Source organism: Amblyomma maculatum, chromosome 2 (genome assembly GCF_055883805.1).
Source record: "Amblyomma maculatum isolate TAMU_Amacu chromosome 2, ASM5588380v1, whole genome shotgun sequence".
Lineage (NCBI taxonomy): Eukaryota > Metazoa > Arthropoda > Arachnida > Ixodida > Ixodidae > Amblyomma > Amblyomma maculatum.
This window is the reverse complement of record NC_139345.1, coordinates 223,542,280-223,566,059: the sequence shown is the minus strand read 5'-3', so window position 1 is coordinate 223,566,059 and position 23,780 is coordinate 223,542,280. Positions and strand designations below refer to the sequence as shown.

Below are 23,780 nucleotides of genomic sequence, written 5' to 3'. Positions count from 1 at the left end.
TCTAGTGAAGTGGGCTGTTCTAGCTTCGTTTAAAACAAATCAGTAGGTTGAAAGACAGCAGATGTATACGTAGTCTCGCGACTGACGCACACGTAGACAGTCGTAGTCAGATTAATACAGTGATAAAAAAATAAAAACATTTATTCAAGGAAATGGGCATAAAAACAGATATGCATAATTGAAAAGAGCAGCAAGCAATAAAAAAAAAAATGTCCTTCAAAGTTAGCACATTGCACTCATTCATCAAAACGGTACATGCGGCTAGAAAATTCGTCTCAAAATCTTTCTGGACGGTTTGTGCTCATAAGGAACTGGCCTTCGTTCCTGTCTGTCACCTTCTTAGCATAATTGACAAGAAGGATTCTGAGAAATTTCTCACATATTAAAGAAGCGGACCTTATAGCATGGCTATTGTCAATGCCTTCTAGGCAACTCAGCAAAGGTGAGTTCTCAAGTGCTGGCTGTATTAAGATTTGAAGGACTTCAAGGACATTTGTGTATGGAAGGTGCACGACAGCTTTTTCAAAAAAAGACACAACCTTGTCCAAGAGAGCTACAAACTCTGGTTTTGGATAATGCAGTCCGCTAGAATCTTGTCCTCGCAGAATAGTGTACATGGAGCTGCTTCTTTCGCTGGTTTCAAGAAGGATAGCACAAGCGTCACACCCGAAGTCACTGATTAACTTCACAATTAATGTATCCAGCGACGTAAGCTAAACCAGAATACGTGACAATGGGTAATGGGATGACAGGAGATACCATCACTTCTTTCAGTTCCTCGGTTACTGATTGCGGCAGAGCTGAAATGATTTCGTCGGTGTCGACACTAGGTGCCTTGGCGCGCAATACAGCGCGACATACAACTCCTATAGTCACCTCTGAATAAATAGCACAGAGAAAAGCTTTTATATCCATTATTGAAGAGTGTCCCTTGAGTAACAGTGGCGAATGTGTATAAGCAAAGCATTCTACCAAAATAATGGGGCAGTGATTGCTCTCTAAGCCAGGCATTACTGCACAAGTAGTTAAGGAACTATTAGTTCAAAAACATACTAGAAAAAGAAAGAAAATATTGCTAGGAATTAGTGCTTGAAATAGATTTCCTGTTTTTTGATGAAATAATCATTATATCATGTAAACATTTCATTAAACCAACATTTATTTGCAAAATTAAAATAATGTTTATAATACAACATAAAACATTTGCTGGTCTATAAATTATAGCAAAATTGAAAACAAAACTTAAAAGCGTTAACTCTGACGTTATACGACTAATACTTTATGTCATGTAAGCATTGTGCAACTTACATTTTTATAAAATTATTTTCATCTTCGGTGTTACCTCGGTGGTTTCTCATCTAGCGCTGAAAGACGGTTTTGCCATTGTTGCTGTTATGTTTGCCTTGAAGAAGCTTCGATGTGATCACTGCTCATTCACTTTTTTTATTCATCTTCTTGTACAGGCTTGGGCAAAAATTCAGATTAAAATGAACAAAAGTAGATACCATGCCGCAATACATGTCATATGCTTGTCGAGCGTTTGCTGAGCGACAGTGTTTTTTAATATAAAGACTCCATTCACGTGTGTAGCACGCTGACAGGATGCCGCTGCAGCATCTACCTTCTGTAATCGTTCATTTAGGGGCTGTACTCACCATGAAACCCGCGGGCGACAGCGCGAAACCAGGCAAAAGCCACCCGCCGCCACTGAAGCAGATGCGGAGCGAACAGTGAGCAGGTCGCGCCCCTTGCGGCGGCGGAGAGCGTGACTCAAGGAGAAAAGTTCCCATTGTTCACGCGGCGATTGAGAAGGCCGTAAGAAAGAGCGCGCGCTCTCTCCCTCGAGACCGGCCGTGGCCTGGGTTACAGTGCCTAGAATACCTGGGTGGTGCCGCCGCGTGTATCCCCAGTTTCTATTTTTCTGTCACAGGTGGCGCTCCCTGTCAGGAGCAGCAGCGCCGCTCGACGGTGCTTTGGAAGCCTGTAGACTATCGTGTCTTTGCAGCCTCTGCACGCGGGAGCAACTCGCTTTGCGCGCGCTCGCGTTCTTTGTCGCTCGCGTTGTTGAAAGCTGCTTGCGCGCGCGCGCGCGAGCCCTGACCGCAGTCTACTCGCTTTGCGCGCGCTTGCATATCCGTGCTGAAAGAAAGCTGTCTTGTGCGCGCGCGATTCTGCTTTTCAAACTCGCGCTTGGACGAAGTGGCGTTTAAAGCGAGTGTGCAGCAATGTACACGCTTCGACGTGGTTTAAGAAAATAGCCGACAGCGGTGGCTATTTTCACAGCACAAATGTCAAAAAAGGAGAGCTGTTAGTCAGCCATGTGCATTCTGTTGAGCAGATTATAGAAGATAAGCTGTTATCGTGAAGGCTAAGTGTGTGTCGTAGGTCAGCGGCCACATCGCGTACAACGTGGGATTTGAGGCAAATATTTAATTTTTATTATACTCATTTCATTAAGGCCCAGATTGTAAGGCGCATGCAACCATTCGATGCGCTGTTTGCTTTAATTTCTGAAGAGCTTGCAGATGTAATCTAGTTGGTGCCTATGAACTTAATAAAAGATACGTGGGTTCGTTCGAATCTTAGGCGTGCTTTTCGGTATATGCCGATATGTTAATTTTGATGCCGATTGTCGTGCAATTGCATACTCAGAACATTTTATACATAGCTTCCACCTGAATAGAATGTGCATTCACATGTATACAAAGAAACATCAACCCTTCTGCTGCAAACTAAATATTTTCGCGCTTTCATATTCGTGAATTGCATTCAGCTCCTAATAACTGGTCCCGAAATTGATAGAGTAATTTAAATTCCATAGAGTAAATGAGACAGTTCTGGACAATATCTAGAAAAACAACTTTTCGCTGCGTGGTTATTACTTCATTGTTCCTATAGCTTTTATAATGGCATATAACTGTTTTATTCAGTCACTCGCCCCGCCGCGGTGGCTCCCGCATTAGGGATTGCTGGTCATGGCGACGCGGGTTTGATCTCTGCCGCCGCTCGCTGGAGGCTAACTGCAAGGAGGTCTTTAGAAATATACGTTCCCGTTAACTAACCACGGAAGGGAGGGGGGGGGGGGGGTGAAATTTTTACAGGTCTCCAATACAGCGCCCCTCGTAGCCTTGTCGCGCTGAAATGTACGTTAAACACTACAAAACTAAACGAACATGTTCACTCAATTGTATCCTTGCTTACAGGTCATTTTATATATCCTGCCTTGGAGCTTCAGTGTCTGCTTTCTAAAGAAGAAACAATCTGCGTCTGAGCATGAGTTGCGAGGCAGCATATCCTTGTTCTCTTTTGTCGTGGGTTCGAAATGAACCAAACGGCCCGTCTCTGTTATGTGGAGCTAGCATGGACATGCCCTGAAAGGCGCCAGCTTGCGATTTCCCGTGCTAAGTGTACCTGCAAGGCAGGAATTCAGGGGCGCTGCAAGCATGTTGCTGCTGCGTGCTGTTTCATAAACTCCCACGAAGATTAGTCCTGCACATGCCAGGCACAACAGTGGGGCAAACCCAGCGGCAAAAATCCGAAGCCCTCTTTAAGAGCATCTGGGCCTTAATGAAATGGGTATAATAAAAATGAAATACTTCCTCAAATCCCACGTCGTACACGATGTGGTCGCTGACCTGCGACACACACTTAGCATTTCACGGTAACAGCGTTGTCTCCTACAATCTGCTCAACAGAATGCACATGGCTAACAGCTCCCCCTTTTTGACGTTTGCGCTGCGAAAATGGCCACCCCTGTCGGCTATTTTCTGAAAACCCTATCGAAGGAGCGCGCCCAAAGCGAGTAGACTGCAGTCAGGGCGCGCGCGCGCGAGCAAGCAGCTTTCAACAACGCAAGCGGCAAAGAACGCGAGCTGCTTCCGCGTGCAGAAGCCGCAAAGACACGAAAGTCTACAGGCGAGCTGTTGCGACAGCCAGCAACACAACAATACACTTCCCCACATTTCGAGCGTCGCGGAACCACTCCAGCCATGTTTTAAACTCAGCTGTGACACCTGTTTGCATGCCTGCGAAACCACGGCGGCGGGCCGGCGCGAGCACTCACAAACAGAGGTAACGCGAGCAGCACACACAGCCACCCGAACACGTTCGGTCAAGCTATCTAGACACCATAGTCAAGCGCCGCACCCAACCAATGCTTCAAAATTTTGCCGCTTGCGGAGGAGCGCGCGCTGCAGTCGCGCAGCCAAACTTGAGGTTGGGTTCTCTATAAAAGGCGGTTCTTGATTATTGTAATTAAGAAAATATAGAGCGTGCAATTGATTAATTATTTACTTGAAAGAACTGGAAAAAGAGAAATTGGAAAAACGGGATCGAAGGTGTTGAAATTTTGAGAATGAAAAGCCAAGTGTTTATGATGTTAATAAAGGAAATTTGGAGTGCATAATTGATCAAATAATTAAAACAGTCGCAAAAATGAAAAATTGAAAAAACGGGGCTTCAAAGATGTCAAACTGCTCGGAAAGAAAAGTCAATGCTTGATGATGCTAATTAAGAAAATTTAGACTGTGTAATTGATGAACCAATTAATTCAAATCGAAAAATTAAAATATGAAAAGGGGGCCTAAAGGCGCCTGTATGATAGGAATCAGAATCCAATGCTTGATTATGCTAATTAAGGGAAGTTAGTGCGTGTAATTGATTAAATAATGAATTGAAAAAATTAAAAGGTAAAAGAGGGTTCAAAGGTTTCAAAATACTGAGAATCAAGTCAATGCGTCAAGATGCTAATAAAGAAATTTCAGAGTGTGTTATGAATTTATTATTTTAAATAATTGAACAAAATGAAAAATGCTTTAAACATATAAAGCTGCTTAGAATGGAAAATCAATTTTTGCTGATGCTAAGTATTAATGTATAAAGAGAAATGAAAATAAATTAGAAATAAAAAGCTGGAAAATAAATATAACACAACATAAAAAAATGAAAGGAAAAACATCTGTGTGAAACGCTGTCGAGTCACAGCCGTAGGGGCGGAGCTGAAGTGATAGCTTAATTTTGTTGTTACCGAGTGATTATGAAGTGCTATCCTATCTTTGAGCCATGTATGAATAGTTTGATGGAAAACGATTGTTTGGAGGTTTTGTTTTAGCACGCGCATGCTTTGCGATGCGCGTTATATTATTTTAGCTTAGTCACGAACGCCATAGGGATGCAATGGAGGTTGGCGCCAGTCCTTCGTGCCTTAATTGTCATCTGGATTTTGCACAAAGCCGATATTTGCTAACAGACCTTTGCAACAGTGATATCTAGTGACTTCTAGTAGACTAGGTGACGTGTCTTATTGTCCGCGCGAAAACGGTGAGATTTCAGATACCGCTGACAGTGGAATTGTGAAAGTTTACCTTAGTTTTGGCCAGAGTGACCTGGGTAAGCTGTTGCAAGTGTCCTGTGTAGCACGTTAATTTATTGATCAACTGCACCCTTTCATAATTTTCGTAATTAGCGTCATGCATTGTATTTCTATTCCGAGCACTTTTACACCTACCACGCCCTTTTCCGTATTTAGCATTTTTCATTTATTTCAATTGACTATTGATCAATTGCATTTTCTAAAAATTTAATAGCATCACTTTTCATTCTGAGTATTTTGACACCTTTGAACCCCCTCTTCAAATTTTTTCTCTCCCCGATTCACCAAATATTCAATTATATGTATTTTATTAACCCGTCATCGCCAATCACACACCAATATGTGATCAATCACTACAGCCAAAAATCAGCATAAAATTTTTTTCCGCAGCCCCCGAATATTTTCGACACGCGTTGTCGACTACTACCACTATTACGACGATGACTGTCCGAGGGTCGACTCAGTTATCCAAGTTCGCCGGCAGTTTGAGCAAGCAAAACACCGTCGCATTACTCCCCGCTTGCAAACACAGCTGCTACGTCTTCGTGCGAAGATAGTTCAACACTGCAGCAGCTATCTCATCCCCCAACTTGACCAGGACTGTTCGCCGAGCGATAGAAGCTATGGCGCCCGTTGCGCTCGCTCCTCAGCCGGCAGATGCTACTATAACCTTAATACAATCTGTCGTTCGTCAAGAGTTCGCAAATGTGGGCTTCAACTCTGGCCAGTTGTCCCCACAGTCCTCGTTCCAACCTAGCGCACAGCCATCTGTCCAGCCAACAGTTCCGGTGGTAGACTCTGCGGCTACGACTGCGCCCTTGCCGACGCTATAGCGCTACAGCAACCCGGACGAATGGCGAACCTCGGATGACCGACCCATCTGCTTAAACTGTTCACGTGTCGGCCACATTTCTCGTCATTGCCGCAGCCGTTGGATTCCGCCACCTTGACCCCGCTACTTTCCTGATCGTAGCGCCGAATATGGTCCACACCCAAACTATTTCCGTGATATGCGCTCTCGCGACTTTCACTTTTTTGACAACTTTTTTACCACGCTTTTAGCGAGCATAGTTGTTGTTCCAGCAAGTTTTTATCGTGAACCTGATAGAGCAGGACTGCTAGGAAAATTTGCACTTGTTGGTAGCTAGCAGAGCAAAACAGCGCAAACTTCACAATGGACAGAGAAGGGCAGACGAGACACAAGCGCTGTCCATTGTGAAGTTTGCGCTGTTTTGCTCTGTGATGAACCAACTAGCTCGAGATGTTTTCTTCAAGGTAGCTAGCACATGGTAGTACCAAGGGTCAAGTGTGACATCGTCTTTCAGTTCAGTAACTCGACAGCCCCCGCGCATGTCCAGCCGCTCACCGTCGCCTCAGACCCGGAGGTCCCGCTCGCCCCTACCTCGCCGTGCATCATCTCCCCACTTCTCTGGCCCTCTTCCGGAAAACTAACCAATGCAGCTCCCGGAGATGATGCTGCATTGACGACCCGGCCCGAAAATCCTCTGCTGACCCTCGCTCATCGCAGCAACCTTCTAGACATCTGTGTGGATGGTGCCCCTGTTACTGCCTTCATTGACACTGGTGCCCAAATTTCAGTCCTCAGCTCATCCTTTCGCCGCTGTCTCAAAAAGGTTGTCCTACCCGCCGTTCGTGTCGCAGATGGAAGCGGCGCTGCCGTCGTGAGACTGTGCACTGCGCGCGTGAGTATTTCCGGTCGCACTACCTGTCCTCTTCACTGTAATCGACCACTGCCCTCACGACGTGATCCTTAGCATCGACTTTTTAACGGCCCATTCTGCCCTGGTTGATCGTTCAACTGGCCTTCTTCGCTTAGACCTGCCCTACTGCTCCGAAAACACCGATGTCAAGCCCCGCCTCTGTTCCGCCGAATTTGTTCAGTCTACCGCTCGAAGCTGCTATTTATGTTCCACTGGCCCCATTCCCCGCAGTTCCTGACGGCACGTACGTCACTTGCCCAATTACCGATGTTGTTCTCCGTCGCAAAATCATACTCCCTCATACCGTTGTGACTGTCACTGCTAGCCGCACCTATCTTCCCGTCCTTAACTTCAGCCGCTCGACCCAAGTTTTACCCCATGGCATCGCACTTGATCTGTTTCCTTTGGCGGACTGCGAAGTTGCTGCTCTAACGCCTCTGCATCTGTCGGCGCAGCATATATCAGCTACTTCCCATTCGAACCTCTTTTCAAGCATGATATCTGCGGATCTGCCAGATGACCAAGCCAGAGCTCTCTCCGACCTTTCGCTGTTGTACACTGATATATTTGATTTCGGGGACCGACCATTGCGCCAAACATCCGTTGTGACCCATCGAATCAATACGGGTGATGCCAGCCCCATCCACAGACGGCCTTATCGTGTTTCCCTTACTAAGCGGCATGCTATACAGAAAAAAAGTTGACTAATGCTGGCGCAAAACATTACTGCGCCTTCCTACAGTCCCTGGGCGTCCCCTGTCGTATTGGTGAAAAAGAAAGACCAACGTTGGAGATTTTGTGTCGACTATCGCCACCTTAATTAAATAACAAAGAAAGATGTTTACCCTCTTCCGCGAATTGACGACGCGCTTGACTGCTTGCATGGCGCCAGCTATTTTTCTTTAATTTAGGCTACTGGCAAATTGCTGTCGACGAACGGGATCGCGAGAAAACCGCATTTGTCACCCCCGACGGATGCCATTTGGACTCTGTAACGCTCCTGCGACACTCGAAAGCATGAGGGACTCGCTCCTCCGTGGCTTCAAGTGGACATGTTTATGCTACTTAGATGACGTCGTCATTTTCTCTTCCACGTTCGCAACCCACCTTGATCGACTTTCCACAGTCCTGGCCGTTTTTCGCCGCGCCGGTCTTCAACTGAACGCCAAATGCAGCTTCGGTCGGCGCCAAATCAGTCCTAGGTCGTATCTCCACCCCACACGTGGATGAGTTGCGGAGACTTTACCTACACAGCGCGAACTGTGCCGGCAGAAAATAATGTGCGCAATGGCTTCACTAATTTCACGATCATAGTGACTATTTCCAAGGTTCCAAGCTTAACATGATCGCCTAGCGAAACAGGGACAAACGAAGTGTGGCGGAAGTGACGCCAAATTTTAGGGTTAACCAAGTCGGTCCATTAGCAACGGCATCGCCGTTGCTATGAAAACTCGGGCCACTAGCAACGGCGTTGCTACGTGAGCGTCGTGGAGAAAGAAAATGCGGAGAGTAAAGGAGGAGGAGAGACATTGCAGCATTGCAGCGTCCGATGACGGCGCGGCCATGCCAGCTTCAAAAAATGAGCCCAACTAGACTGCACGCTATTGGCAGACACTCCTGTTTAGCTAATTGCAAGTTTTGGGGCATAAATGCAGACCTTTATACCAGCTGGCCAAAAAAATCAAGTCCATACTCCGTAAAAAACAAAAAAATACATCAGAAAAATGTGCGCATTTCATATTGTTATGTCAATGCGGTATGGCCAGGAAGCCATATGCTTATAATCATATATCATTTGTTGTTGTTTTTCAATTAACCATGTGCACGTGGTGATGAATCAGAATAAACTAAAGCTGAACGACAGCCATAACAAACAGCTGCGCGCGCGAAGAAATATAGGCGGTATAATAATGAGAGAAATAGATCTCTTTTGCAAGTCCGCCTTAAAGGGGCGATGACAGGGTCGTTCGATGTATTGCCGTTTTATAGTTTTGTGAATAGATTCTACTCGCAAAGTTTCAGTGCCTAGCGCGCGGCGAATATTACAAAAAAACAAAACAAAAAACGCGATAGAAATCGGAAGCTCCTCTCACCGAGAGCGACCGCCATTTTGGAATGCTCGAATAAGTCTTTTTTTTTTTTCTTGTGACGATTGACACAGTGGTCGTCCTTCATGCAGAAGTGCTTTATGAAGTTGTTACCGCACGAAAACGATATAGAGTGAGGCATGTTTTCTTCAGCATAAGGCACGCTCACAGTCCGTGGGCTCCACGGTTAGGTTCCTTATCGATGCACTGGTCTGTCGCATTACACCGGCGACGACGCCAGCACGGCCAACGGTCGCCCGTCACCGTATTGTGAGGTTTGCGGCCCCGCGACGTCGACGGAACTGATCTGCGGACGGTCGTCCGATCTGTTTTGGTCGGATCGGAGGCCCAGCGAGAACCAATTGACATCCGATACTCGAGTGAACGGCCTGATCGAACAGCTGCGCTTGTCTGTAGCTTAACCGAGTTAGAAAAAGGAAAACAAGAAGCTACACTTCATATGTTCCCCCTTGTCATCAGCAATGATGGATGCAAATGGTGTACGCAGCCCGACCCTGACAAAGTTCGAGCCGTGCGCGAGTTCCCTACCCCGCGTAGCTCAATAAGTGACGTGCGAAGCTTCCTTGGCCTTTGCTCCTACTTCCGCCGCTTCATTCGGAACTTCGCAAACATCGCTCGTCCGCTCTCTTCTGGAAAAAAAAAAAGGGGGGGGGGGTGGGGGGGTGACCAAGCCTATGCCTTCACGATGCTTATTTCCGCCCTCACTACACCACCTGTTCTGGCGCACTTCGATTTTTCTGCACCTACCGAACTGCGCACCGACGCTAGCGGCCATGGTATTGGTGCTATCCTTGCCCAGACCCAGCATGGGTCCTGCCGCGTCATTGCTTATGCCAGCCGCCTGCTTTCATCCTCTGAGCGCAATTATTCAATTACAGAGCGGGAATGCCTCGCACTTGTTTGGGCGCTGACCAAATTCCGCCCTTATTTGTTTGGGCGGTCCTTCTGTGTAGTGACAGACCATCATGCTTTGTGTTGGCTGTCCTCCCTTAAGGACCCCACTGGCCGTTTAGGTCGCTGGGCCTTGCGAATACAAGAGTATGAATTTACTGTGGTATACAAGTCCGGCCACTTACACTAAGACTGACTGCTTGTCCCGCCATCCCGTAGATCCTCCCAATTTGTCCGACTATACTGCTGACGACTACATTTTGTCCATCTCGGACTTTATAAATATCGCCTCCGAATAGCGTTGTGAGCCTGCCCTGCGACCTATTATAAACCAGCTGCGCAACAACCCCGATTCTTCCGCCAGCATGTTAGTGTTCCATAACTAGACATCACACAGACGCAATATGCGTCCAAATGGCGCGGACCTTTTACTGGTTGTTCCGGCTCATCTGCGCTCTACTGTCCTCGCCCAAATTCACGACGCCCCTACAGCAGGACACTTGGGAGTATCACGCACGTACGACCGTGTGCGACGCAGATTTTTCTGGCCTGGTCTCTACCGCTCTGTCCGTCGCCGCTTGTGAGCTATGTCAGCGCCGTAAGACACTCTCGCTTCAACCTAGTGGGCCCCTGCAACCAATCTCAGTGCCGACTGAGCCGTTTTCTCGTGTGGGCGTCGACCTTCTTGGGCCTTTTTCGACGTCGACTTCTGGAAACAAATGGATTGCTGTGGCGACTGATACTACCCGATCTGCTGTATCCAGAGCCATCCTCACCCGGGTGGCCCCGGGTCCTGTTACGGACAAAGGAGGAAGAAGAGGGCAGTGGTATGGGCAGGAGCGTGCGCGCTAGGCCCACTCACAGATTCATTAAACGTCATCTCACAACCATTGAGCATCTTCTTTCTGTCCTCTGTTCTCGTCACTTGCCGCCACGTAGCATTTGGTTGGAGGAGCGGCGTACATCATCCCCATCCTCGCCTTGGAGCATCGACGCCATCTGTCAATGCTTTTAACTGGGCTAGTAGGTGAACGAATTCAGGCATGGTGCTAGCGCACAAGGAGGACACACACGGCGGGTAGGCGGACAGGACAAACGCTAGACTTACAACTGAAGTTTATTCCGGGCAAAACACATTTATACTTTTTTTTTCGCCATCTGTAAGCCGGGACCATCAACCGAGGGCCCAGGGACATCTCCGAGCAGCTTCGCCCCAGCCCTTCCAAGCCCAGACCTGACCAACTACTACCGCCCAGCCCGGACTTGAAGACAAGAACACGTAGACCAATCAGAACCGAGACGAAGGACCCGAAGGAACCAATGGACACGAACACGCAACCCCGCCCAAGCTGCCCGACGTGACCTCGAGCCATCGGTCCCATGGACTCTGGTGACGGATGGTTGACAGCTTCAGGAGAGGCGGATCACCCACGCGTCAGAGGTCGTACTGGCAAGCCGTTCTATTCTTACTTCTTCCTCTTCTTCAAGCATCTAGACACGCCCATCATCATGCCATGGAATCATCACCGATCGGGACGATCGCTCGGTGGCCCCGGGTAATGTTACGGACGAAGAGGGCAGTGGTGTGGGCAGGAGCGCACGCGCTAGGCCCGCTCACAGGTTCATTAAACGTCATCTCACGACCATCGAGCATCTTCTTTCTGTCCTCTGTTGTCTGCGCTTGCCGCCACGTAACATTATTTTATCCAAACTTGAGCTTGGGTTATATAATTCTAGTCAAAGCATGCAATCACGCACGTGCAGGCATGGAAATAAGCAAATCATTGAACAGCTTTTTTTCTACTTTGGGAAGCATAGCGTGGGAGGGATGGCAACGGAACGAGACTTGGCGCTTGTCCCGTTGTAGTCATCCTTACTGCACTATGCTTCCAGAGTTACAATCGCCATCCTGCCCTTCTGCAGCTTTTTTGTTCTGGATAATCGCGCCTTCCGCGTCGGAGATGAGCACTAATATTTGTGAGAAAGCGCAACACATGAGAAATTAATATTCAAGGGCAACAGCTTACTCGATTTAATTACAAAGGTGTGAGAGATGCAGTTACTATAATCAGAGACCTTACTGCATTTGTGCTGTCAGCTAAGAAAAATGACAAGAATCAGAATCGCGAGGCACATTTATTGTGGAACATCACTCCCACAAACCTGCACTACACATAGGGATGTTATCAAGACTGAAATGAACATAAAGAATAACCAGTTCACTTTTGAAACACTAAAAATCTTCCATGCCACCTGGAAAGATGTAACGGCAATAAATTTTGGCCCATCATTCCCAAGCCAGATTTGAACAATTTGATGGGGTTTGCATGGTGCATATACTATTAGTTACAAACAGAATCATAGTTTGAAACATGCTGCCCTAAACAGGTCAGAGCAGTATCTTTAAAAGGCCACTTCAGGCAATCATGAACATTGCAGTGACTCAGGTCAGCACTAAAGCTCTTTTTAAGGATGTTTCGCCAAGAGATTCCAGTAACACTTGCCAGGGCCTAAGGTTGTGTTTGTGAACAGTCGAATCAGGTCCACTAGAGAAGAAAAAACATTAGTCCATACTAGAGCAATGAGCACTCAGAGCTATGAAGAAGGCAACGAAATCATGAATTAAATCAGAAAAAGTAGAAGTGAACTCCAAATAGCAAACACAAAGGCCAAAGAGCATGACATGGTCCTTTCAGTTTGGGTTTTCTGTTTACATGCCATTGCCACAGAACAAAGAAGAATGCATTAGGTATAAATAACTTCCAAGTTTCAACCTAACCTCTCAGGTTCATTTGTTTCCAGTTGCCAACTAACTTTTCAGACCATGTGGGACCAGGAAACAATTGTCTAAACAATTAATGATTTTTGCAAAAAAAAAAGAAAATTCTGCAGAAAATTCCTTTTCAAAATTACAAAATTCGCTGTTCCCCCCATGCCGTTTGAGAGCAGTAATATGAGACCAGAGTATGATGCCAGAGTTGTGCCTTCATCATGCCTACACCAGCTTACAGCACAATATTAGACAGTGCGACAAGGTTACTGGTCATGCTGAGGGAAAATGCAAGCGCTGTGCAAGACAGAGGTACTATAACCCATCAAAAAACGGTTTACAATACAATCACATGCTCAGGCGTTACATTGATAGCAATGAAGAATCACATGCTCAGGCGTTACATTGATAGGAATGAAGAGCACAGAATTATTGCTATTATCTCAAGTGGTAAAAATGAACCACTGCCAAAGCCGGTGCATAGTTCCAATGGGAGCAAACTGATGCCTCTAAATTTGCCTCGTGGTGACAGAACCTGCAGTGCATTAATTAACGGGGAATACAGACTGCATTGCAAACTGAAAAAAACCTCTCTCATTCTGAAATTGCAATATGGTGTGCTTGTGTACCTTGTCTCTCTTTGGGAGGGTCACACATAGCGCTGATTTTGAGATTCACCAAAAAGATTGTATGAATATGTGCTCCCAATACATCAACCAAAGGTGAGCATGTTATGCTTTGCATTTGTTAAGAGCAACAAAGCTGAACAAATTACAAATGTGGTCTTTCATCCAAAGGTTCAACCAGGAAGCATTCTACCCTAGCTGCCAAACTATAACTGTTTTCCCTGGTACTCTAAACAGCAACCAATGCAGGGGTGGTGCAAGCACCAAATAACATGGGCTTCTCTGTTTTTGATTGACAGTACACAACTTCCAACCAATCGCAGTAACAGCTTCAACCGCGTCAACTGGGCAAAGTTCAGTCTCTGCATAGAACACAAAGCGTGCACTCACTAGACGTATGGCGGATGCCGGGCAACAAAGGTGCCATTGAGAGGACAAAAAACTAAACCCAACCATTCTTCATGCTACCTTCACTGTGTTTCCCAACAACATGTTTATGAGAACACTGAAATAGGATGGGGAGCACAGAAAGGACTCCTTGGAAACACAATGCTTTCTGAATGGAAAGCGCAGTTCTTATGGCGATTTCCACTGGTCGCTCCGGACCACCTTTTCTTGCTCTGGGATGACGATTTCGAATTCCACTGGTCGACCAAGATAGGTTGCGCGTAATCCGCTGGTCGTTTGGAGCAGCTCGGACGCTCTAGCTCGATCCGCCGACCAGAGTCGGATCTCGTCGAAGTCCTTGTCGCTGATGCGGTCACTTCCGGAGGCTGCTGGATTCTTTTGGCTGTTCTTGGCCGTTTCAGAGACATTGGCAGAGGACACTGGACATCATCATTTTTGCGTGAATATGTCGAAGTGCGTCTATCGGAAACTGTCTGCAGCACGAAAGCAAATTGTTGGGGGCCGCACTCCTGCCTATTTACCAACCACAAAAGTTTTGGCGCTGGGATGCAGCTACAACTTTCGAAACCGGCTCAGCACTACTTCCGCCGTGTGCTCTACACGTTCCACTGGTCGTCCAAGGCTGATTCGCTCTGTAGCGCCTTAGGTCGGTTCGGGCGCCCAGCTCCGATCGACCAGTGGAAATCACCATTAGTTTCTTGTCCAACACTGAAACAAGAATGGTGTCCAGCTTGGACATGGCAAACAACAAACTACGACCAAATATTGAGTAACAGACTAGAAAAGCTCCGTTTGCTGGCCTCCTACTTTAGTCTTCCAGCCATCAAAGGCTTTCACAGAGCAACAATATTCTGAAGATGTACAATTAGCTGCCAAGATCTGTGAGGCTCACAAACTACCCAGAACATGACTGCACTGCACACCAGGGGTGTAGCCAGGGGGAGGGCTTATGTAAAGTCCCTTGATAATTTGAAAGTAGCGACACTCTCCTCCGCGCCGCGCTTTCCTCCTCGATTCTCCTCGCGCGGCGGCGGCGAGCGCTGCGCACGACACGCTTTTTCTCCTTGACGCCCGCCGGCCGGCCGCAGCAGTGAGTGAAAGCGCGAGCTTTTGGGCCAGGTCTGCGCTTCAGGAGTGCACAAAATTTTTGAAAAAAATGCGAGAAAAGCATTGAGAATGCCGAAAGTAAAGTTCATGAATTTGTTGGTTTCTTCTTAGAACTGTTTGAATGGGGAATACTGATAAACAAAGCTTTCAGGAGAGTTCTGTGCTACAGACACTTTTTAAGTCCCATGATAAGGTTTTACTTTGTGCACTTAATCTAGTACTGCCTCCGACTTTGTGTTTGTTTTTCTTAAAGCGTGAAATCTGTCACCGCGGTAAAACTTCGGAAAACGATCCAGGCTGGTGCTTTGAACTTCAAGATCAGAGAAGGTCAAAGCAGGACTATTTTGCTATTGTCAAGCTATCTCTCTAAGCATAGTATATGTCACGTGATCAACCATGAGATTGGATTATTGGTTAATTGTACATGTATTTCGATCAATTACTGAGCCAAATTAATTGATATTTAGTAAATTGCAATTAAAATCTAAATTTTAGCTGCAACATCGAACCGTATACCATTGGAAAGCTTAGGCCAAGTGTAATGCCACTGTGCTAGTTAGCGATCCGCGATAATCTGCGTTAATTAGTTAATTTTGTATAAAACCAAATTTTGAGCTGTTCCTTGCTGCTTCGAGGCAAGGAACAGGTTTGCCACGGCAGTCTTGATATGATGCTGATGGAGGAATTAAATAATTTTATGAGTACGCGGCCCCTCACCGACTTCGCGTGTGATTAAAAGACAGCAGGGTACACTGGGAGAAGTGGTGGGCCCTATTGCCGATACACTGAAGTTCTGGGGCAAGCATGCTGTGGTCTCATGCGCTATGTAAAAGAGCTTGATTTCATTGAACGCAACATCAAATAAAAAAATTACAAGGTGCACATAGGTCTTCAACGTGCGGAAATGAGAAAGCATATAACTGCCAATTCATTAACTATTGCTATCCTATCTATCACTATATCTACTAATGCCAGAGACCTACCGTAACTGTCACTATCCGCAACGAACACTATCACCTCACTATCCGGGCCTATTACTATCATTTACTATTATTATCCATAACAGTCACCATCATTAACTATCACTATTTATTCTGATGCCGCCCCATGACCCATTGATATACTTCAATTTTCATTGACTTACGTTGTCAGTCATATCTCTATTATCTCATAATATCTGACAAGACAACTATACATTGACTTTTAATTCTTATACTTTCTTGTTTTCTCATAAATGGAGGTGGGAAAAGAGCAAGCCACAGAAATAACTGACTACTATCAGAGCGATGTCCATGTCTCTGTCGAGGAGATCTCCTTTACTTCAGGACAGGTCGGTGAGAGAAAATTGATGGAACTGCGTTTGACCTGTTTCTTTTTTTTTTCGAGTTCGTGTAATATTGGCGGCTCAAGCTGGTCTTCAGTGAAATGTAGCTAGAACATAGAGCGATGAGTTAATCACTCAGGCTAAGTGAAAAAAAAATCTTCTTGCATACAATTGAAATGAGTAATATGGTACAGTGTTAAGAATTGTTGCTCGCAAAATGTTCCCCTATTTTTACATCATAACTGTAATCATTATTGATTGTTTAAGTTTCGTAAATACAGAAAGTTGATGCAATGATTCCGGCTGATTTGACATCGATGGGATAACTTTTCTCGCAATAAATGAATACGCGGAATCGCGGTTTTAGAGCTCCAGCTTTCAAAGCGAAGTTAACCTGCCAACGCCTAGTAGTCATGGTCAAAGTGAAGCGTGTGTGATCATATGAACACCTCCTGCACTTTGGCCGTATCCCTGATAAAACGAACGCATATTTTTTAACCCACGCGTGCGTCGAAGCATGGCAACATATTCAATAATTGAAAAAAAAAAAAAAAAAAATGCCGTACGACCGAACTAGTGCAGATTACCCGCAATACCTTGGGTTTACTTGCCAAAGAGTTTTTCAGGGCCAGCATTCATTGCTCCCGAGTAACCGACGCACACTACAAGTACAAGCTGGAAAGGCTAGCTCCTCTACAAGCCCGAATTTTGATTTTTAGTGAAGGAGGCCAGGGATCCTAGCATAATCGCGACAAATGCAATCGAGAGACTGTAATTTTCCAGTTATCTCTGACAGCAAAAAGCAGATTATAGCGCCCTGTTTCTGACTGTACAGAAGTCGAAGCGTGTTAAATGATGGAGCCTTGGAGCCTCGCAGAATATTCAGCATGCTGCAGAGGACAACCTTATTTTTATACAATGAACATGCTGCCGCCGCAAAAATATTGAGGAGCAAGCAGGAATAAAAAATGGAGCGTCAGGTGACGCGTTATTACGGGGAGTGAGAAAGGCACCTGACGTTGCGAACAACTCTGTTCTTTCTAGGAATAAACGTCTTTCGACTAATCTTGTGAATCCATTGACTCGTGCGCAAGCCCTCACGCTTGCCTTGAGATATCATGAATACCGCATAACCATCTTCAGGCCGCTTGCTGCAGTTGTACACGCAACAGCACGGCATAGAGCTTGCACGCTGCAATAAAAACACAGCGCGCAATATTCGTTCGCCGAGACTAGGAGAAAAATGGCGCGAAGGAAAAAGAAAACACAAGGAAAACGCCGGACGCGCGTCGGTTTCCAAGGGCAACGGCGGGGAGACCAATCGCCTCTCAGGAATTCGGGCGGAGAGCCGGCCTTCAGAGAAGGGGCGCGCAAGGGGCGAGGAGGAGGCGAGGAGGTAGCGCGGCGGCGGCGGCAAAGTTCAATCGTTGGCGCAACTTTCAAAGTATCAAGGGGCTTTAGGCTTATGGGGCATCAGCCGCCCACAAAATTTTTTCGTACTGTCATATACTGTTTTCGTACTGTCATGTCGGAAATCAATCTGGGCTTTGTCTCCAGTACGTCTTTTTCACGCTCAAAAAGAGATTTCGGTCGGAATAAAAAAAGCGAAAGGTGCATTTAGTTTTCTGAAATCGTTCTTCGGACCATACAAAGGTCACAAGCCATACTATCAGACAAGCTGACAAAGCACGTAGAGACGGAATGCGTGGTGAAATAATACTAAAAGGGAGCGTGACGCCACATGCGCAGCCTCCGCAGGCCAAACTCGATCTTCTGGCGCTGCACTGTCTTCTCCCTCTTGTTCGTACTGATTCTTGGGTGTTTTTAGCCGCTGTGTGTGCTCCGTTGGTAAGTATGTGGTAAGTGGTCTGCTGAGAGTCCTCGTCAGTTCCTAACACTTCAGTTTGTTAGAGTGCAGATGTTGCATTATAATCAAAGTTATTAACACACTTTAGAGTGCAGGCAACAATTTCATCGGCGGGTTTGTCAGGAAGACTTCGTATTCGGACTAATGTTATTGTATGGCTGCAAAACTGTCTATGATGAATTTTCAGTTCTTCATTTGCTAAATTAAACAAATAATTTTCGCCTGAAACAATACATGCGCAGCACACTCGATAGAACGAAAGCCCCGGACGGTGCTATTCTTCCATGCAATCTTTGCATCCCAGCATGCAGAATTTATGGCGCACTTGAGAGGTGACAGGTATCTCGATACGGAGGAGGCTGGGCAGCAACGTCAGCCCCCCTCGAAAAGAATTTCTGGCTACGCCACTGCTGCACACAATGCGATGTAAACCCACTTTGGCGGCCTGGAAAAAAATTTATAAGCCACACAATGAATGTGGTCAGTACAGAGTAGGTCATCCATATTGCAACTTCTTTAACGACCTCAGCACCAGAAGATGTGAAGCTAGCCAACTACACAAGTCCTTGACCATACTTTTTGCGCAGGCTCTGATAAAGTAAAATCTCGTTAATTCAGAAATTCGGATAATTCCAACTATGGTCTGGCTGATGCCCTTGTAAGTTTATGGAGCTGGACACTCATTAATTTGGATATGGCCCCGTTCTGGTTAATTTGATCAGGCGATCGCATAACGACTATTTAAAGATATAGCTCAGTCGCACAGACGCCATTCTGCGGCTGCAATCGGGCATGCACATAGACCGGTTGCGCCGTTTTGGACACAGCTTGGTGCACCACTGTTATTTGGAATGGCGCCACACTGGTCTCCCTCGTATACATCCACATCAGAAAATGTGCACTGGACACACACAGTGTTCTCAAAATGCGGCTGTTTTGTGGCATCACTGTTACTGCATTGCGCTGCGAAAAAGGCAGCGCAAATGCCTTTGAAATTTCAGAGCACTTTTTCTTCAACATTCCCGACATTGTGCATAAAGCGCTTGAGTGGAAAACCACCTTCTCACTTATCTGAAGTGCAGAGAATCATTACCTTACTGTGATGTAAATGGTTCTTGGCAGAAAAATTCAACACAAACTGTTGGAACATTTCTCCTCGTTCCTTGATGAACGACAGTTTACTGTAGCACACAAGCGTAACACAGTCCCATATCAGTTCACAAATGCTTAGCCCACAACTTAAGACTAAGGTGGTGACTTTGTGAGCCCAAAAAACTTCAGTGGTTTATAAAACTGCACCACTATTGCTCTCAAATGAGAGCACTGCACTGGGTTGCCTACCAGTCTTTGCAACATTAAGTGGAATGCACTGGCTCACCTCAAAGACTGCCTAATCTAAGCATGCTGCTAATTTCCACAACATTAGCATGCACCAACCAAGACCTGTTTACAGAGGGCCCGAGGAGAATGATACAGTCGAACCCGGATATATCGAATTTTGGTTATATCAAACTCACGGAATATCCCTTTGAAAATCCCATGTAAAAGTATAGGAAAGCCGCGTCATATATCGAACTCAATTTAACCGGTCGTTCAATACATCGAACTCCGCACCACGAACTGGAAAGTGTGCCTTCCCCAAAGACGATCGCATCACCCTCGGTCGTTTGCCACGTGACGTTTTCAAGCCACGCGCGGAAGGAATGAGAGGGGACAGTTCAGCTAGGGCAGCGCCACGCCCTATCCCCAAAGGCGTGTGCATCTGTGGTTATCATTTCCCGCGCGCCAGCACGTGACGTTTGCAAGCCACGTGCGTGAATGAACCAGAGAGAACCGGTGGGCATGAGAGGGGGAAAATGCGATAGAGCGAAGCGTAAGGGTGTGCCCATCCTTTTGCCGAGCTATCCCTCTCCTTCCTCTTTCCCTGCCTTCGTTCGCAGTAGCACGCGCTACGCATGCGCCAAGCCAGCTCAGCCCGTTTTCAGACAGAACGTCGAACGCTTTCTCCAGCGTGTGTTGCGAACCCTCTGCGCGCGGCAGCTGACATGGCTATGGCGCCTGCGGAAGTTAAGAAGCGCAGATCTTTTTTTTTTTTTTTGCTAGAGTCGTTTGTTCTTATCGTTGTGCTGTGCGCGCGGCGTAGCGTAAGATATGGCGTTACGAAGTGTTCTTCTTTTTTTTTTTTTTGCGGGAGTCGTTTATTTTTGCATGTATGAATCAACGAAAGCACGCGGTCAGCTGCGATCATGACACCGACTTTTAGCACTTTTCGCTTCAAACAGCATTTGCAGTATAGGTTGTATTCACTGTCGGCTGCCGCGCGGGGGACAACGAGAAAAAGGAAGCATTTCCGCTTTCGGTCCGCCATAGCCTTGGTCATCGTCATCGTCTGCTGTTTCGTTTGGGTAGTTCGGAAGATCCAAGGTGCTGTGAACTCTGTAATTTGCTACAATAATGGTCAATTGCGCTGTCTACGGATGCGGCAATAGGTCCTGCAGGTGTAAAAACTCAGAGAACAGCACAGCTGTCAAGTTGTTGGGGTAGACGCCTGCTGTGGTGGGTCTTGCACTCTTGCTTCTGCAGCGTCATTTTGCTAAAGCATTGCCGTGCTGACTGTCCCACTCGATGTGATATAAACGTGATTGTGTATGTGCAAGTGATCGCACTTACTCAATGACACTTCATAAATATGCTACTTTGAACCCTTGAAGGAGAACCTTTCAGACTGCTGCCCTTGTGCTCCCGGTACGTGTATGCAGCGCAAGCACGCTAAAGCGCTAGAGGAAAGCGAAGAATACCTTCAAGCCGTTGCACGTTACTAATTAGCTCACGCTAGCTTTTCCCTGTGACTGTGGGTACCAGACCAGGCGCTGACCAGAGATACCGCTGCGCGCACTACAAGCGTCGGGCTAAGATCGGGATACAGAACAGTGCGATGCCCGTTCGTGCCTGCTTTCCGGCCGTACCAGTCAGTCCCTCAAAGCCCGCTTTCCTCCGGCGTTTTAGTAGAATACATCTTACGCTGTGCATGCTTGGGCTCCAGGGTGTGGCTGGAATGCTTTCCGCTACAAAAAATAAAAGCAAAAGGAAAGTGTCGTTCGTGCATGAATCCGAACTGCGAAAACGCTTCTCGCGGACAGAAGCAAAGCGGTGGAAATCGCTGACCTAAGGGTCACGTCTACAGTATGCTAGATTATTCTAGCTCACTATAGTCACACAATGCCAGATTGTGATAGTGCTTCACGATTTTGTCTTTCGTGTGACTCCCCCACACGTCAACTTTGGTATGAGACGACCGGGCCCGTGTCGCGCACGTGACCAAAAAAATGGCGGACGGCGCTCGTGCGAAGACGTCATGTGAAATGAACCTATACTTTATCACGCTTTCCAATGATTTTGTTGCAGTAGACTACGCCCGCCCCAAGCGCGGCGTGATAAATCGAACCAGGCTTGTGCAATCAAGCCATCACGGGCAGTCTGCCAAGTTCACTCCCCGGCGCAGCAGGAGCTATCAAAAGATAAACACGCGCGACATTAACGTTATCGCTGCACAGCATCTTGGCATGCTGCCAAGAAATGAGCTGTGGATGAGACGATCGAAACGGAGTGCGACATGCAAGCGATAACGCTGGCGATTTCTGCGGCGGCGACACAGAAACCTTGTTTTCAGCTGCCGCGGTGGCTCGTACGATGCAGTTTCAACAAGTGGAAAATGTTTGCTTTGTCGCTGCCGCTCGTCGCTGAGATCACTTAGCGCTTGCATGTGAGCAAGCTGTCCTTAACGCTTTTTTTTTTTTTTTTTCAAAATTCTCGAGTGCGAAAGTGGAGGGTGGGTTCATTATGCGAGTGAGTTGATTATGCGACAAATACAGTATCGTTTTTTCGCATCGTAAGGGCCGTCCCAAGCCGATTTCTGTATATCAAATTATCCATATATCGAAATATTTCGCGATCCCTTTCGAGTTCGATATATCCGGGTTCAGCTGTAATGGCAGTTTCCATTCTTACGGCTCACAGAGTTGTTGTGCTGTACAAGTGACTTCCAGAAAGCGGTCGGTGCAACCCCAGCTGACAAGCTGCCTGCCAAGTGAGCGGAAAGTGCCTCTCCACTGCTAGAGTACCACTCAGGCCATCTGTGATAACCTCCTCGCTGGACCAAGCTTCACACTGCTGGTGAATTGTTGCATAGATCATGTTAAAAAAAAAAAAGATTTTCAAACGAAAAGGTTTTGCCACCAGATGTTGCTCAAAGCCTGACTGATTGAAGTTTAGCCCTTATAAGAACTTCACAGGACCACCGTATGTATTATGCAAGATACAACAGCTGCTAGCAGTGGCAGATAGAATAACTGTGTGTTCATTACTGCCACACATAAGAAGGCAGCAAATATAACGAAACCCTCCACTTGCAGCCTTCGTTGGCAAAAAACCTAACCCAAATACAAGCCCACGATACTTTGCAGCCATCACAGCACTTTGTATGCAGCTCCTCAAAATAGGTCCCAATTCACACTTGCTCAGCCGACACGCCCGCAATTAATTGGCCTGCATTGCACTGCAGGTTGTATGCGCATCCAGAGAAGTGACTGACAGCCATGCACACAATTCAAACTTAGTAAGCAGTTTGCATTGGAATCAAGATTTCATTTTTTTTTTTACAAGGCATCCTGCCGGGAATGGCCACCGGCAAAGGGCACATGCTAGACCCTGTAAATTGTTCTAGACCCTGTAAACAAGTCGGCTTTAAGTATAGGCCAAGGCCGTAGTTTCTAATGTTATTGTGCATGAAAAGAAAAGAAACAAAATTAGAGATACGTAGCAATATGCTGCGTATGTCATACAAGTATGTTTTAGCTTTATAGGGCATGGGCCAGGAACGGAAAAAAAGTATCATGCCAAAAAACGTGTTAAGTGGGATCATATCAATGGGATTTCACTGTACACAGGGTGCTTCTTTTACCGTTCACAGCTTATTACGTTAAACTCTGTGAGAGACAGACGTGTCAGTGCAGTTTATGCAGGTGGATTGTACAGCAAGGCAGACATTATGTATGTGATAAAGCTCAGTAATTAAGCAATTAATTATCTAAAGTCAACTAATGAACTTGCTAATTTTGATTTTATGGGCCAACATTATATAAAGAAAATGAAGTAAAAGCTGAGCCCAGTTTTTAAAATTTCTCTGTAGTTCAAAATGCACATTTTTAAAATGGCCATTGTCACAGAAATCATGTTCACTGCTGCTACAGCCTCGTAAAATGTTCACCCCTAAAACAAAAAAATGTTCACCCCTAAATTAACTGGTGAATTATCGACCGCTATCAGATAACATAATAATCCACTGATGCAACTCTCGCAGGGTTTCAAATCTGTAAATAAAGCGCCCGGTCTGTCAATACTGCATGCAAAGTGAGCCAATACAATAAAATTTTAATGGAACAGTGGTGCTTGATTGAGCTGCATGGCCGCTCGAGGTGTCAGCTCCTGTGAAATGTGCAGAGCAAGGCCAACCAGATGTGCAGTTGGTGCCACAGTCTCCTCCTTCCCAGCTCCATGGGGGAAAACCACTTGCGTACTACAACAAGAC

At 46.3% G+C, this 23,780-nt stretch overlaps 1 protein-coding gene and 1 long non-coding RNA gene across 5 annotated transcripts in view; both read right to left on the bottom strand.

The window, feature by feature from the left end:
* The window catches only part of LOC146201362 (uncharacterized), a 408,702-nt gene that overhangs the window by 151,509 nt on the left and 233,413 nt on the right, over positions 1-23,780 (bottom strand). The window lies entirely within an intron of this gene.
* LOC146201370 (heparan-sulfate 6-O-sulfotransferase 1-like) overlaps positions 12,209-23,780 on the bottom strand; it is a 119,301-nt gene continuing 107,729 nt past the window's right edge. Inside the window, exon 5 of one of the 4 annotated variants that reach the window (XM_084595795.1) lies at positions 12,209-14,603. The gene's annotated coding sequence lies outside the window, so the exon portion shown is untranslated. Of the gene's footprint in view, positions 14,604-20,360; position 23,780 lie in introns of those variants that run through there. The other 3 variants (XM_084595796.1, XM_084595797.1, XM_084595794.1) reach the window with 3 other exon arrangements.